This window comes from Typopeltis vanoorti, chromosome 5, assembly GCF_054136105.1.
Source record: "Typopeltis vanoorti isolate ZY-2024b chromosome 5, IOZ_Tvanoo_1.0, whole genome shotgun sequence".
In the NCBI taxonomy this organism is placed as follows: Eukaryota; Metazoa; Arthropoda; class Arachnida; order Uropygi; family Thelyphonidae; genus Typopeltis; species Typopeltis vanoorti.
The window spans coordinates 95,856,251-95,871,870 of NC_143553.1; the positions used below are offsets into that span (position 1 = coordinate 95,856,251).

General features: G+C 35.2%; 1 protein-coding gene across 2 annotated transcripts in view; it reads left to right on the plus strand.

The window, feature by feature from the left end:
• Mtmr6 (Myotubularin related protein 6) overlaps positions 1 to 15,620 on the plus strand; it is a 401,631-nt gene that overhangs the window by 322,327 nt on the left and 63,684 nt on the right. For both annotated transcript variants that reach the window (XR_016548365.1, XR_016548364.1), the window contains exon 16: positions 11,770 to 11,809. The gene's annotated coding sequence lies outside the window, so the exon portion shown is untranslated. The remainder of the gene's footprint in view (positions 1 to 11,769; positions 11,810 to 15,620) is intronic.

Sequence of the window (15,620 nt, forward strand, 5' to 3'; positions counted from 1 at the left end):
AGGGAAAACATGGGTGCTTTGAATATCTCTGTGAATTTCTTCTCGCCAGCCAGCTTTCCCTGCATTCAGATATAAAAGCCTCTATCTCTCTATATCTATCTAAGTTGAGCGAATTAGTTGGCCAATATTTGTTTGTAATACAGAGAATTTTCTTTGGATTAAGATCCATTTGTGGATTCCACAAATACACAAGCCTTGCCTTGGAAGGAGAAGCAGAAGCTAATAGAAATTTCAACTAACTATGAATTGAAAACCAAATTTAAAGAAAGCAAACTTTTAACATTTTGGATTGACCATCATCATCATTTATATTCTTGACATGTACCCTCATGGGGTGTACGGGATATGATAGTACTACATGAAAACTTTATATCATTACTAACTTCCTATCTTCAATTTTCCTCCAAATCAGTCTGTTACTTGTCAAGACTCCAATATTATCATTATCAGATCTTATATTTCTATCGTCTAAGGAAGATTGTACCATATCAATCCACCTATATCTTGATCTTCCTCTGGGTCGTTTTCCTGCCAACCTGGCAGAGAACACTGGTTTTGCTAATCATTCCTCATCCATTCTGTTTAAGTGACCATACCACCTGAGATTAGCTTTGCTAACGCATTCCTGGATGTTGACAATGTCAAGTTCTTTCATAATATCCTTGTTTTTAATATGATATTGCCATTGATGCCATCTTTTCATTCCTCTAATCTTTCTTACTACTCTCATATCTGCAGTCTCTAGTCTTTGGTCAAGTGTTTTACTTCTGACCCAGCTCTCAGATCCATAAGTTAAAACTGGTTTGAACACTGTCTTGTATACAGCTAATTTAGTATTCCGACTAATTTCTCTTTTATTCCATATGAATTTATTCAATTGAGTTCCTACCATACCAGCTTTGTTGATTCTGTTGTCTATTTTCATATTTAATTTACCATATTCAGTAAAAATCGTGCCTAAGTAGTTGAAATGTTTTACTTGTTCCACGGGTTCCCCATTCACAACACAGTTGACATTTTCAACAATTCTGCCTATTTTCATTGTCTTTGTCTTTTTAATGCTGACCTTCATACCATATCTATTACAACAGTCATTCATTAACATCTCCAATTCTGATATCATGTTTAATACCACTTTCCTTCATAACGTGATCCATATAGATAATGAATAACAGAGGGGATAATGTACATCTTTATCTCACAACAGATTTAACATTAAACCATCTTCCTGTAATTCCTTCAATTCTAATTGCCGACTTACAACTCAAATACAGACTAAATATGCCCCATTGACACCATATAACTGTTGTGTATTGAATAGCTTCTCTCTCTCTTGGCATCTTGTTATATGCCTTTCCCAGAGTGACAAAACCTAAATACAGATCTTTGTTATATTGACATGCTTTCTCAGCTATTTGTCGTAAACTGAAGATCTGATCCTGACAGCCTCTATTTGGCCTGAATCCAGCTTGTTCTTCACTTCCACAATTCTTCTCAGTCGTTTCTCAAGTATACTTGCATAGATCTTGCCAGGAACACTCAGTAGGGAAATACCTCTGCAATTCTCACATTCAGTTTTATTTCCCTTTTTATATATGGGTACTATGAGAGCTCTACTCCAATCATCGGAAATTCTTCCCTCTGTCCAGGCATTCTGAACTAGTGCAGCCACTGTAAGACTTTTATACCACCATACTTCAGCATTTCTGGTCGAATATCATCTACTCCTGCTGCCTTTCCACATTTCAAGCCTTTGATGGCTTTTTCTACTTCAAGTATGGATATGTATTCCTGATGTATGCCTGTTGAGTGATTTTTACCACCGTGCTATCACTGCTTGTTTCATTTAGCAATTTTTCGAAGTAATTACTCCATACTTCAAGGATATCTTTTTATCCTGTTTTCATGTCACCTTTATCACTCTAACTCTTTTTACAGCACTCTTTCCTCCATTTCTAAGCTTCTTCAACAACCTCCAGAATATCTTACCACCTTCTTGATGTTTATTTTCTATGTTCTTGCCAAAGTCCTCCCATGACTTTTGTTTAGCAAGTTTTACACAGTGTTTTGCTTTCTTACATTTGTGTCTATATTCTCTAAAAGCAAAAGCTGACTTATTTGCCAGGAACTTTTGATGTGCTTTCTTCTTTTCCTTCACTGCCTCTTTAACTTCCTGTGTCAACCATGCAGTTCTGATTTTTCTATCCTTGCAGACAACCTCACCACATGCCTCTCTGGCTTTATCAATCAGGGTTTTCTTCAAGGCTTGCCACTGAATTTTCAAGGTTTGGTTCCTGTTCTCAAACTCTTTCATTTTTTCTTCAATAATCTTTGTATATTTTAGTCTACAGTTCACATCTGAGAGATGCTCAACTTTTATTCGTTTTAAAACTTTCTTACATGTTATTCTTTTCAATATGAAATTCACTTTTATCCTGCTCAAGACTAAATAGTGATCGCTTCCAATTTCAAATCCTCTGTACACTCTGGTGTCCTGCACCAGAGAGAAAACATCACCATCAACAATAACATAGTCAATGAGGCTTTTCTTATTCCTTGCCTCTTCTCTCCATGTGAATTTGTGCTCATTTTTATGTTGGAACATGGTGTTAGTAATAACTAGTCCATGTACTGTGCAGAAATCCAACAGATATTTGCAATTATTATTAGCTTTGCTCTTTTCTCCAAATTTTCCCAAAATATTTTTTTATGTCTTACAATCATTTCCTACTCTGCTATTTAGATCCCCAACAAGGCCCAACTTTTCCTTTTTCATTGTGTCAGTTGCTTTCTCTAAAGCATCAAAAAATTCCTCCACTTCTACTTAGTAGAACCTTCTGTGGGAACATAGGCACAAATAAGTCTTTGTCCAGTTCCCCATTCTGATATTTGCCCACATCACTCTACTTGACACTGCCTGCCATTCAAGAAGATTAGCCTCATATTTTGTGTTGAATACTATGGCTAATCCTTCTTTTCCTTGATTGTAATGTAACCTGAATATAACATTTTGTATTTATTGCTCAGAATGATCTCACTAGTTTTTGTCGTTTTTGTTTCAGTCGTCCCTATTATGTCGATCTGGTACTTATCTAATTCCTCAGCTAACTCCATTTCTTTGCCATTCAGGCTTCTTATGTTGATAGTACCGATCTTTAACTCTGGTGATGTTGAGTTGGGGTGTGCTTTCAGATTTGTTCCAGTAGCTGAATTTTCGCTGTTCGCCCTGGTTCCCTGGCAAAAACAACAGGGGCCTTGTTTTACCGGGCGACATCACAGTTGGCATGAAATTCTGTCATGTTGTACCATCATTTTCTACATTAGTTTAAGTCAATAAGAATACAGTTTGGTCGGCTAAATCCGAGGATGGGTTGCCAAATTGGCAACCCATCCTCGTTCGTTCAGTATCCAGGTAGATACCCAACAGGGTGCACCACGAGAAGGTGAGGATTGGACATTAGGTCAGAAGCCCTGGTCGGTTCTCCGCATTCCTTTAAAGGCTATGTGGAGGTCTCCTCTTAGTTATACAGCCTTGACCCTTAAGCACCCAATTTTGGATTGACTTATATGCAAAATACTCAGAAATTGCTGTTCTATCTTTAAGTTTTTGATATGTTTTTCAACAACATACCTCTGTGAAAAGACGTTCTTACTATATGCAGATACTAAAACTAAACATAGAAACAGGCTAAATGCTGAAATAATGCTACAAGTTACGTCCATCATACCAGACTTTGAAAAACCCTGCATTTCAAAACAACAACTGCACTGTAGTCATTAAAAGGAACTTACATTTTTTAAATTTGCAGAGCACTAAATTGTAAAATGGTGAGTGTTTATTGATTTCTTCCTTTACATGTTTATTTTAAAGATTGAGGACTCTGCAAAATTGATTGTGAGGGCTCTGCAAAAAAATTTTGCTTGCTTTAGGACTCCACTTTAGCAAGAAGGTTTGGAAATCCTGACAGAGGATTTGTCTCTCTTATTTTGTACTTTGTTTTTAGTTTACATTATTGCATCATCAGATAGTAGTAGTGAAATATTTGTATTAATTTATTAGTCAAGATATTTCACTTCAAAGATGATTCATCATTTTTGCTGTTGTTGTTGTGTTAATACAAGGGGGAGGGACTGGAAAGTTCTGATAAACACCTAGAACAAAAATGATATTAAAGCAACTGAGATAACTGCAAGAAGGAACATACTAGTAGCAGAGTTATGAAGATAACTTATGTTCTTTCTTGTGGTTATAACAGTTGCTTTAATATAATTTTTGTTCTAGGCGTTTATCAGAACTTTCTAGACCCCCCCCCTCCTTAAATCTCCTGATATGTGTCTTCATATACTAAGAGATTTGTCATCTGAACTTGGCATTGAAATTCTTATGCAAATGATTGGGTTTTTTTAATTTTACATTTCATAGTTGACAGTGATAATGCATCCAAACACTAGCAACAAAATGCCAATATTTATTTTTAATAAATTAAAAAAATTAATTATTTTTACTAATTCTTTTAGTTAACCTCAGCATTGTGAGTATAGCTTTCATCTCTCAAATGACTTTTCTGGAGATGTAAGCTCCAGCATACTTGGTCTACATCAGCTGTTCATGTCTATACCATGCAAGATATTTTTGGAGGAATATAGTTCATGTTCTAGTTTATTATGCTTGACTTAGGTCATAGGCATTTCTCATGAACAAGGCCTGCCTTGACCTATTATGTAGAAATTCTTGATCTGAGTTTAGTAGAGCTAGCCTAGGCAAAAAATAGAGATTAATAATGGCAACTGTTCCCTTATCAATTTTTGAAGAAGTATTATCAGATTAATATCATCTTTTCATGTCTGACAAGTGCTCTGTCAGCACTGCTACTGAGTAGCACTGACACCACTTTATTGCTACTTATAGAGCATCAATTATTTACCCAATTTTACTCTGTTATATATAGGATCCAGAGGCAACTGACCAATATGGTGGCACTTGATAGAGCCCTACAAGTTATTAAGGGGTTGTTATATGATCAATGCTGGAGAGGTTCTACAGAAAATAGTGGGAGATCAGGGGAGAACCAGAGGTCATCCATGGAAACTGTATAAAGAGGGCATAAGTAAGAGAGTGAGAAGCAGGTTTTCTTTTTTTCATGCAGAGTTGTGAATGATTGGAATGCCTTGCCTGAGAGAGTGGTATCTGCAGAGAATTTGAGTGTGTTTAAAGCATGGTATGATGAGCTGTGTGTATGATAAAAGGACCTCCTAGATGAGTCTTTGACTCCATGGAGTCAGAAGACTCATCATGGAAGATCCATTATTCACACAATACCTATCACACCTCTTCTTAAACTTGTTCACTGATGAAGCACCCACAACTACCTTTGGCAACCCATTCACCACCTTCTAAGCAAAAAAAATCTAGTCCTAACACACTTGCTAACCACACCCTTACAGATGTTATGATCTTCAGGGTGCCATTCCTATTTAAAGGATTGACCTAAAGTTATTTCTTTAGAAAGTCAGTGTAATACTGATTTTCTATCACATTTTTATTAATTTTATTTATTTATTTTTAGATAATCTGGAAACCCTGCTCTAGTGACCAAACATGGAACTTTTTGATGCCACTTCAGGTCTTCAGTAAGTGGGGCAATAGCCTCACACCAGGTGATGAAATTCATCTCCCACCTAAAGCATTTACAAACTCCATACACATAGTGAGAATCAAACCCACAGGCTGTTAATTGAAGAGCAAATAAGCTAACCACTTAGCCAACCAGGCCAGCAATACATTACTATTATTATTACGGACAACTCCAAGGAGTCCTTAGACTCATCGAGGGAGGCCGTAAACATCATGTCAAGAACTATTCAGCATTCACACAGTATTTGCTTTGCTTTGAACTCATTCACAGTCATGGCACCCACAACACGCTAGCAGCTTATTCCACTCATTCACCACTCTCCAAGTAAAAAACCTAGTTCTAACACCCTTGCTAACTACACTTTTGTTCAGTTTCCATGGATGGCTCCTAGTTCTCCCACCACCAGACCTGTTCTGAAAAATTTCCTCTGAATTAATCTTGTAAAAAACCCTCAGTAATTTGAATGTTTCAATCATATCACCCCTTTTCTGCCTATCAACTAATTTCTGTAACCCACAGATCTTCAACCTGTTCTCGTAAGGTTCATTCCATACACCAGCTATCATCTTAAAATAAAAAAATATTTTCATGAGTCACAATTTTTTCCTTAAGTTCAACATAACTCGTGCATCCTTCTTCCAATTTTAGTTAATCTTTCTGTCTAATGTATGGCTTCCCATAGTGCACCTAATTTTAAATGTGGATAATTTCTAAATCAGTAGTGTGAAGTTGAGTGACTTGAGGAAAGAAATGAGATTGGGAAATTTTGATATTATATTCCTTAGGATGCAGGTCTGCTATTCTTAAAGAAGCAAAATAGTTGTTGAACAGTCATATACAGTATATAATTAGTTATGAATACAGCTATTATTATTACATGGTAATTCCATGGAGTTCACAGACTCATCAAGGCAGACTCTACACATTTTGCTCAATATGTGTAGAGTCTGCATATCTGCACACTTTCCAAATTTGCTCAATATCTATCATGCTTTACTTTGAACTCATTCACTTTCATGGCACTTACAACAGAATCTGGCAACCTGTTCCACTCATTTACCACTCTCCAAGCAAAAACTCTAGTCCTCACACCCTTGCTAACCATACTCTTACTCAATTTCCAAGTATGGCTCCAAGTAAAAACCTAGTTCTAACACCCTTGCTTACTACACTCTTGTTCAGTTTCCATGGATGGTCCCCTAGTTCTCCCACCACTAGACCTCTTCTGAAAAGTTTCCTTTGCATTAATCCTGTAAAAATTCTTGATGAGAGAGTAGAAATAATGCAAGTGATGAATTTCAATGCTGAAAGATAAGTTCTTTTTGGAAATATTTAGCAACAATTAAGTTCATTCTTATTGCATCATATTTATGAGTGTTTGTATGATTAACTGTAAGGGTAAAGATACAGAAAACAAATATTACATCTTTAATTTTCTGATTTTTAAAGATTTAATATTTAATATTTGTTTTCTTATACACTATACTGTGCATCATGGTGCCAAATGCAAAACAATGATGGACAATTTTAAATGTGTGGCAGGTGTGATTACGTTCACTGCAGCATGTGTGAAATGTATGGCCTTTGCAGAATGAGAGATTTTTGAAAGAAGAATGAAACCAAAGAATGCGTTTATTGAAAATGTTTCATGAACAAATGCCAGAAGTGTGAAGAGAGTAAGAAGACTGACAGTGGTGCGCTGAAAGGCAAAATGCATGATAATGCGATTAGTGTTAGTGTTGCAGTTGGTATGTACAAATGATGCAATGGAAAATGAAGAGGAATGACCCAATAGTAATGGAAAAAGATAGTGCATTTATGTGAAATTCTTCACAGAACAAAACATGAGATTGATTGGTGGGGAAAACGCCTGGAGTTGGTATGAGACAGAAATGAAAGAAAGTAGAGCATGAAAGAGCATAAAAATAAGAATTGGATTTTGTATGACGATTCATTGATATTGGAAGTCCTTGAGAAGAGTGTAATGAAATCATGTTTTCTTGGAGGTAAGATAAAGAATGTCAATGATGCAGAGAATTAATTTGAAAGAGATGTTTATTTTAATACAAATGATTTATCAGGTGGCAAGTGTGATGTGTGAGAAGACCTGAAAGAGTTGCTAGTGCTTGTGAAGGAAAAGAGAGAAAGTTAAAGTTGAGAGTCTGTTACCATGGTTTGATAGAAATGAGCTGAGAGGGATAGGTATGATAGCAGACCAGTCAGTACAGAGATTGTGCAGGAGGAATGGCGTGGAGTTTGTGCATTTGTGGAGTAAGTTTGATGGAAGAAAGATTTATATAAGGTGGATGGCTTGCATCTAAATAGATTTGTTGTCAGGAGTCTTGAAAGAGTGTTGTTGTTTTTACATTGGTGTGTATGTTAATTTCTTTGAGAAAACTATCTGGTAACAGGTACACCAAAATGCATTAACTTCAACATGAAGTTATGTACTAAAATTGAAAATGTTTGTCTATTAAACAGGCTTTGCATGAAAGAAATGAATGGGCATTAGAGTTAGGGATGGTTTGGGGCACAATAATTAGGAAGGTTAAAAAAAAAAAAAACTGGTGAAGGGTATTTCAGCTAACTCTTGTAGGAGTTGAAAAATGGGAACCTTTTCCCAACTGTGGTGTTATATCATAGTTGGGAAAAGTGTTTAATATGTTGTCCATGCATAACAATGGTAAGTTATGCAAATGAAAAGGAGAGCAGAGATAATGAATATCATCAGAGCTATGTGAATAAAACAGTTTGTAGTTTGTGAGGTGCGTAGTCAATTTAAAAGGATGTTGAAATTATTTAAGATAGATGGACTTTATGGAATGAGTTTGATGTTCATTTGGAGCAACTGCTGTGTGATAAGATTGAAGGTGTACAATTAAGATTAAAGTGAATGTAGCTAAGAATCAGAGAGAGACAGAAATATGAGAAACAGGTTATGGAAAATGGATACAAGGGTAAGAGTGATTATAGTAGTAGTGCATATTGTTAGATGAACGAACATGAGAAAATGAATGAAATTAAAGAACAGAGAAGCAAGAGTGTTCAGAACATGTTTGGTTGTTTTGCATCATGGTCAAAACAACTATGAGGCTGATTTTTTTATTTTATGATTTTCACTATGAATTAAATAGAGCAACATATTTGATAGAATGTTGTTATTATTACTGAACTTAAAATTCTTAATACTCTTTGCATTAAGAACATATTCTTGTAATGAGTTCCATTTACCCACAATTCTCCATGAAAAAAAATCTACTACTCAACTCTCAGAGCACATAAAAGAGATTTGACCGTGAAATGGCTTCGACTGTATAAAGGTGGTGATAAGGCTGTAGCTTTAAATTATAGACTGGTCTGCATTTCTGGAGTTGTGGTGAAGGTACTGGAGAGATTGGTGAGAGGTAGGATATAGAAATGGGTTGATAACAGCATTATTCTCTGTGGTTATCAGCATGGGTTGGTTAAGTGGAGATCATGTTTCACTAACTTATGTACTATAACAAGGTGACAAATACCTTGGACAGGGGAGATGCATATATACAGTGGTGCACTTAGATTTGCAAAGGCTTTTGATAGACTGCCACACGACAAGTTCTTAAATAAATTGAAGCAGATGGGATGGGATTGGATAACAGACTTCTGAGTTGGTAGTATTCCGGATAGGTATCAAAAAGTTGTATATGGGAGGGGGGAGTGCAGTATCTCAAAAGAGAAAGGTTACTAGTGGTGTGCCACAGGGATCAGTTTTGGGGTCATCATTGTTCAGTTTGTATGTTAATGATATTGGGATGGGTTTAACTAGTGATGTAGCTGTTTGCAAATGCAAAACTGGGGAGAGCAATGCAGAGTTAAGCAGATGTTATGGCCTAGATGCTATTCAAGAGGACATGAATAGATTGCATGAATTGGCAGGTAAGTGGAACTGTCAGTTCAACGTTATAAAATGTAAGGTTTTGAGATTTGGTAAGCAATGATGGATGCAAAGTATACACTTGGTGTGGAAACTTTAAAGGAAGTAGAGCAGATGAGAGAGAGAGATCTAGGAGTGATGGTGGACAAGGACCTGAAATTCAGGGGTCATATTGCACAAGTTGTGAAAACATCACATGTGATAATGGCAATCCTTCTGATGTGGAGGAACCCGACATGCAGAAATAGAGAGGTTATGATGCCATTGTATAAGGCCTTGATCAGGTCTCATATGAATTATTGTGCACAGATTTGGTGACTGGGTTTTTCATCGTGACGGGGATATGTTGGAAAGAGTCCAGAGAAGATTCACAAAAGTGGTCAGTGGTCTTTGGATGTGGAGTATGAAGACAGATTGAGAGAATGTAAGTTGCAAAGCCTTGTGAGTAGGAGGAGGAAGAATGGGGGGGGGGTATGATTCATCAGACATGTAAGCTAGTCAGGGATTGTTATCAGGTTGACATGGAAGAGATTTTTCATGAAATGGGAGCGGGTAGAAGAGGCAATCGCTGGGAACTATAAGGAGGGTGTGAGGGGTAGGTTCTTTGCATGGAGAGTGATTGGTGATGGAATGTATTGCCTGAGTGTGTTGTGAATGTAGACACATTGAATCAGTTTAAAGCACAGTTCGATGAGCATTGTGTGCAATAGTGTGTACCTCCCATGATGATTCTCTGGTTCCATGGAGGTCAGATGTTAATAATAATAATAAATAAAAATGTGAAACTCTACAGGTGGCTGATTATTTTGAACCACATAGGATAATAATAATTAGGGTAACTGATGAATGAGATTAGTAAATCATGGAAATTAGTGAAAGTACATCTGAAACAAGTAATGTACTGTATTGTATTGTATAGTGATATAAATAAATAAAGAAAGAATGAAATGGATGAACTGTGAAATTAAGCAGTAGGCACTATTGGAAAAAATAAAGTTATGGAAGAGGTGTAAGATAAGGATAATGAACTTTTACATAAAAAAAGTGACAAGCATGACAAAAAAAAATAAAATAATGTATGAGAGGAGATTGGCTAGTCAGGCTGAAGGAAGTGCAAGTTTGTTTCATTATTTGAGGAAGGACAATTATAAAAAGATAATGTACCAGTTGATGGTAGCAAAGTAAATGATTTAGTAGAATTATTTAATGAAAACTTTTGTGATAACATTTCATATTGATAAAGAGTGATGCTGTGAAACATCTAAAGCTTTCTAATATTTGTATCCTCCTCTGAGGGATGAGAGAATACGATTCCTAGAGGGATTTAGGATTGAATAAACCAGGATGTGTAAGACATTGAAGCTGAAAGATCAGATATATATTGTCGCATATTTAAATGTAAACAAACAATATATATATATATGTGTGTGTGAGAGAGAGATAGCAGATTTCGATGAATATAATCATGACCTAACGGTTTTGGAGGCTGTTTTTTTTTCATGAATTTGATTCTTTGTGTATCAATGGTGTTATCATGGGTATGGGACTAGATTTTTTTCTTCAAAAGTGGTGAATGAGTGGAGTGGGTTGCCAGAGTCTGTTGTGAGTGCGTTGCTGGTGAATATGTTGAAGGAGAAGTATACAGCAGATATTATGTGGAGTGTGTGAGTCTTCATTGATGAATCTTTGGACTCCATGTCATTTCCCATACAATAATAATAACTTAGTCAGTGTATGAGAAGTAATGCCAGAGTGTTGTCAGTCAACTTAGATAATTTACCCCCCCCAAAAAAAAAAAAATACATATAGTGCTCTGAGTACTTACACAGAAATATTTCAGGTGTTTCATTGGCCTGTGTTTGCATGCATCTTGCTTTACCATCATAAAAGTTTTTGTTTCAGGTATGTATTCTTTGTGCTGTTTGTAGTTTTCTGGGGAAAAAAAAACTTTTAGGCAGGCTTTTCCAGAAAAGTAAGTTTTCTGGAAAAAGAAAAAAAAAATTATTTGGGAAGATAACACAGTTTCTATAATTTCATCAAGCTTATACCATTTCCTATTGAATTCTGTGGTAGAGAGGGTATCTCATGATACAAAATATCAGTAGGACAGAAGTATGTACAAGTTTTGGTTATTATCATTTATTGCCATGTTTTCAGAAATTTGTTCTTAAAAGCCCATATCATCTGTCTCTGTGAATTAACTTGATCTGCTTTTCATAGGTCAGTTTCTAAAGAATCTTCTATTGTTCTTAAGGAACTGGTAAGTAAAAATGACTTGTATATTTAATATACAATTGTGTGTATATTTTGTGGTGATATTTGAAATATATATCAGTTCATTGTTAATATAAAAGAGTCAAAATAGGTTGTTATTACATTATTTTAAAAAAAAAAAAAAATCAATAGTGTGTTCCTTCAACTTAAAAACTTTGGGAACCTGAGGAAGCTAGTATAAAATTAGATTATATGAACACCTGCCTTAATATAACAGTGGCAGACTGTTGATATGATTATAGAATTAATCTGTAGTGATTAAATATTTAAGCTATGATTATACAGTGATATATATAATAAAATCATGATTAAGTTGTCTAATGTATAAAATTATGTCTAGTGATGCAGTATATGAAAAAAAAATTAGTTAGTTTTCAAATTAATTATCTCTAGATAGCATGATGTGCACGCACACCCACATGCATTTTTTTATTTTTATTTTAGTGATTTTAGTGAGCAGGACATATATGAATTTCTTGCAAAGATGATCAGACCATGTGAAATTTTAGAATCAGATACAAATATTTTCTAGAAGTTAGTATGTTTTGGATATTTTTATTTGTAAATTAAGTCTTCTGTTTAAAATTAATATGCATTTTTATGGATACAGAGAAGAAGATCTGGAAGAGTAGTCCAGTATAATGTTCAATTTTCTAAGTTTTAAGGGTCATATTGGACTTCTTTTTTTTTTTTAATTTTTATTGACATTTATTTTTCTATCTTCTGATATATCAGGAAAGATAAGATAGGTTGTGTACAAGCAGGTAAAACTAGTGGAGATGAAGAGGCTTAAAAAAAAGAGATAAATATGGTATAAGAGAAAGAGAGAGAAAAAAAAAATTCATGTGTTTCACATGAATGGTAGATTTGGTGTTAGATTTTTCTAAAAACTACTGTTCTGTGAGAAAGAAAATGTAAAAAGTCAAGGAAAACAGAGAAAACTAGATATATAAGGATGGAGATTCAAGAACTTGAGCACATGTATAAAGATTTTTAAACAGTAATCTCATATATGAGAGGTTGTTCACTGCTATAATACATAAATACTGTGGATGAACAGAAAGTAGAGTAGAAAAAAGAAACTTATTAACATGGAGATTATACTCTGTAGGAAACACATAAAAGAGGGAAAAACCAAAGGAAATGAGATATGTGTAGAAAATGCAAGTAGCAGCAACTATATCTCTCTTTGAAAGAGATTATAGGGAATTGGTGAAAGATACAGCATTAACCAACCTAATTGCTCTCCTATACTGAATCAAGGATTTTTTGCGAGTTGTTATACATGATCCCACCTCTGAAAGGATGGAAACCTAGTTCATTAATATTGTGGGTAGGATAAGAAAATCTGAAACTGTGCTCTTGGAGACTAAGCATAGAACTTTTTATTATGCCATTTCAGGTCTTTAATAAGCAGGTGGTCTTCTTCTTCTTTGAGTGCCACTCCTATCAGAGGTCTGCAATTACCTTGGCAAAATTTGAGCGATCCTTAGCCACTCTGAATAGTCTCTCAGGGAGCTCATGCCAATCCACTGTCTGCCAGCCAAGATTTTCTTCTTCCTTCTCCTCCTCTTCCATTTATCTTCCCTTTTATAATCAATTTAAGTATCTTATATTTTTTTTCATTATGAAGTAGGTGACCAAGATATGCAGTTTTCCTTCTTTTTATGGTATTTAAAAGTTCACATGATTTTCCCATTTGTTCCAGTGCTGCTTGATTGGACATTTTTTGCTGTCCATAGGATTTTTAACATTCATCTGTATAACCACATCTTAAAGGCTTCAAGTTTTTTTATCGATGTTGTCTTCAAGTTTCTGCACTGTACAGCAGTACAGACCATACATAGCATTTAATCATGTGTACTCGAAGCTCTAAATTTAAATTGCAGTTACACAGTGTTGATTTCATCAGGAGAAATTTTTTTCTTGCCATTTCAATTCTAATCCATTTCTGGACTGCATTCTTCATTTAACCAGGTGGTCTCTTTATTTCCCATTTAAAAAAGGTACTTAATTAAGAATTGGCTTCTTGTTTATGACCATGGATTTAGTTTTGGTGATATTTATTCTTAATCCCATTTTTTAACTCCCTTCATTCACTAGTTTGAGAAGATTTTGAAGATCCTGAATATTGTCAGCCAGAAGAGCTGTCTCATCAGCATATTGGATGTTATTGATGATTTCACCATTTATATTATGCTGGTCTGGTTGGCTCACTGGTTAGCATATCTGCTCTCCAGCCAAAAGGCTGCGGATTCAAATCCCACCGTGGGCATGGATGTTTGTGATTATCTGGGAAAATACTTCTGGTGGTGGACAGTAGATGGCATTGGTGTAGATGATGTGGTTGATGGGTGAGGGATGAAGATGGAGAGTTGTAGAGTAGGTGTCCTCCCTCGCTGAGTCTTTGGATTCCATGGAGGTGTCAAATAATAATAATAATAATCCTTTCCTTTTGAGATATTTTTAAAATATGGCTTCTGAGTATATGTTAAAAAGGAGCAGCAACAGCACACATCCTTGCCTAACTCCTCGTTTCATATTAATGGAGTCTGTAATAATGTCATCAACTTGAACAGATGCCTTTTGGTTCCAATATAAGTTTTCGATGATCCTGATGTCTTTACCATCTAATCCATTCTTTTTAAGAATTCAATCACTTTAGTATGTTGGACTTTGTCAAATGCTTTCTCAAAGTTGATGAAGCAAATGAATACAATGAATACAAGTAGGTGGTAGGCAATGAAAATTATATTCCACCTGAAGAGATAGTGGTTGAATTACAGCCAAAACAACTAAAGTTTATCAGGCTATTCTGGTTGGTCTTTAATTGTATGTATTCCTTTAGGGCAGTTTCTCTCCTTTGCAAGATCATTGAAAAAAAAAAAAAAAAAAAAAAACTAGCATCCAGGAGGGGATCCCTGCCATTCCTGTATGATGTTGACCGTTTTCTTTTTTTTTTTTTCAGTTAAAAAGTTCTCATTCTTAATGTCACAGCAATTTGGGTGCTGTAAGAAAGAAAGGTCTTTTTTTTTGTGTGAGAGAGAGAGAGGGATGATTGAATTTTGCAAGCATTGGAAACTGCTAAAAAATATTTTGGAGATCTGAATTTAGGGATGTAGGAGATATTCTAGAATATTTATTTAGTGATTTGTGTAGTGCAAGGTTTGCCATTTGAGAAGGAAGAATCCGTGTACTGTCATAAGCGAAGCTTTGGATTGGATTTGCAGTCAGCTGGAGAAGGTCATCAATGTACAAAAAAGAATAGAGATCTGTAGTACAGCATTAGTTAGAAAGTATGAGGAGCTATCCATTCTACCATCAGACAAATGGCATATCAGGGAGCGAATCCAGTTGTTGAAGTTCAGACTATACGATAGGAACTTACTAAACAGGATTTTATGCCAAACTCATAAGCAAAATCAGTGATGGCTGGCAGTGATAGAATCTGTACTGACAATCATTTATTAGTTGAGAAGTGTCCACTATCATAACCGTGCATAATTTTCTTTCTTACTTTAGAAAGAACTGAAGTGAAAGCAGTTTGGTTGATAATTTGATGATGCCTTGTTACATTAAATACGAGCTGCAATCGCAATCAGAAGACTTAGAATCTAGCTCAGATAGGATTCTTTTGATCTATTTCTGACAAAAAAGTAAAGATGGTATTGAATGTTATGAGTTTTTAATGGATAACTTATTAAGAAACTGTTTGCTGAATTTCAAAGAAGCATACACAGAAAACAAAAATATTTCATAGAACTTACGACATTAACAAGCTAGAGTTGTAAAAAAAT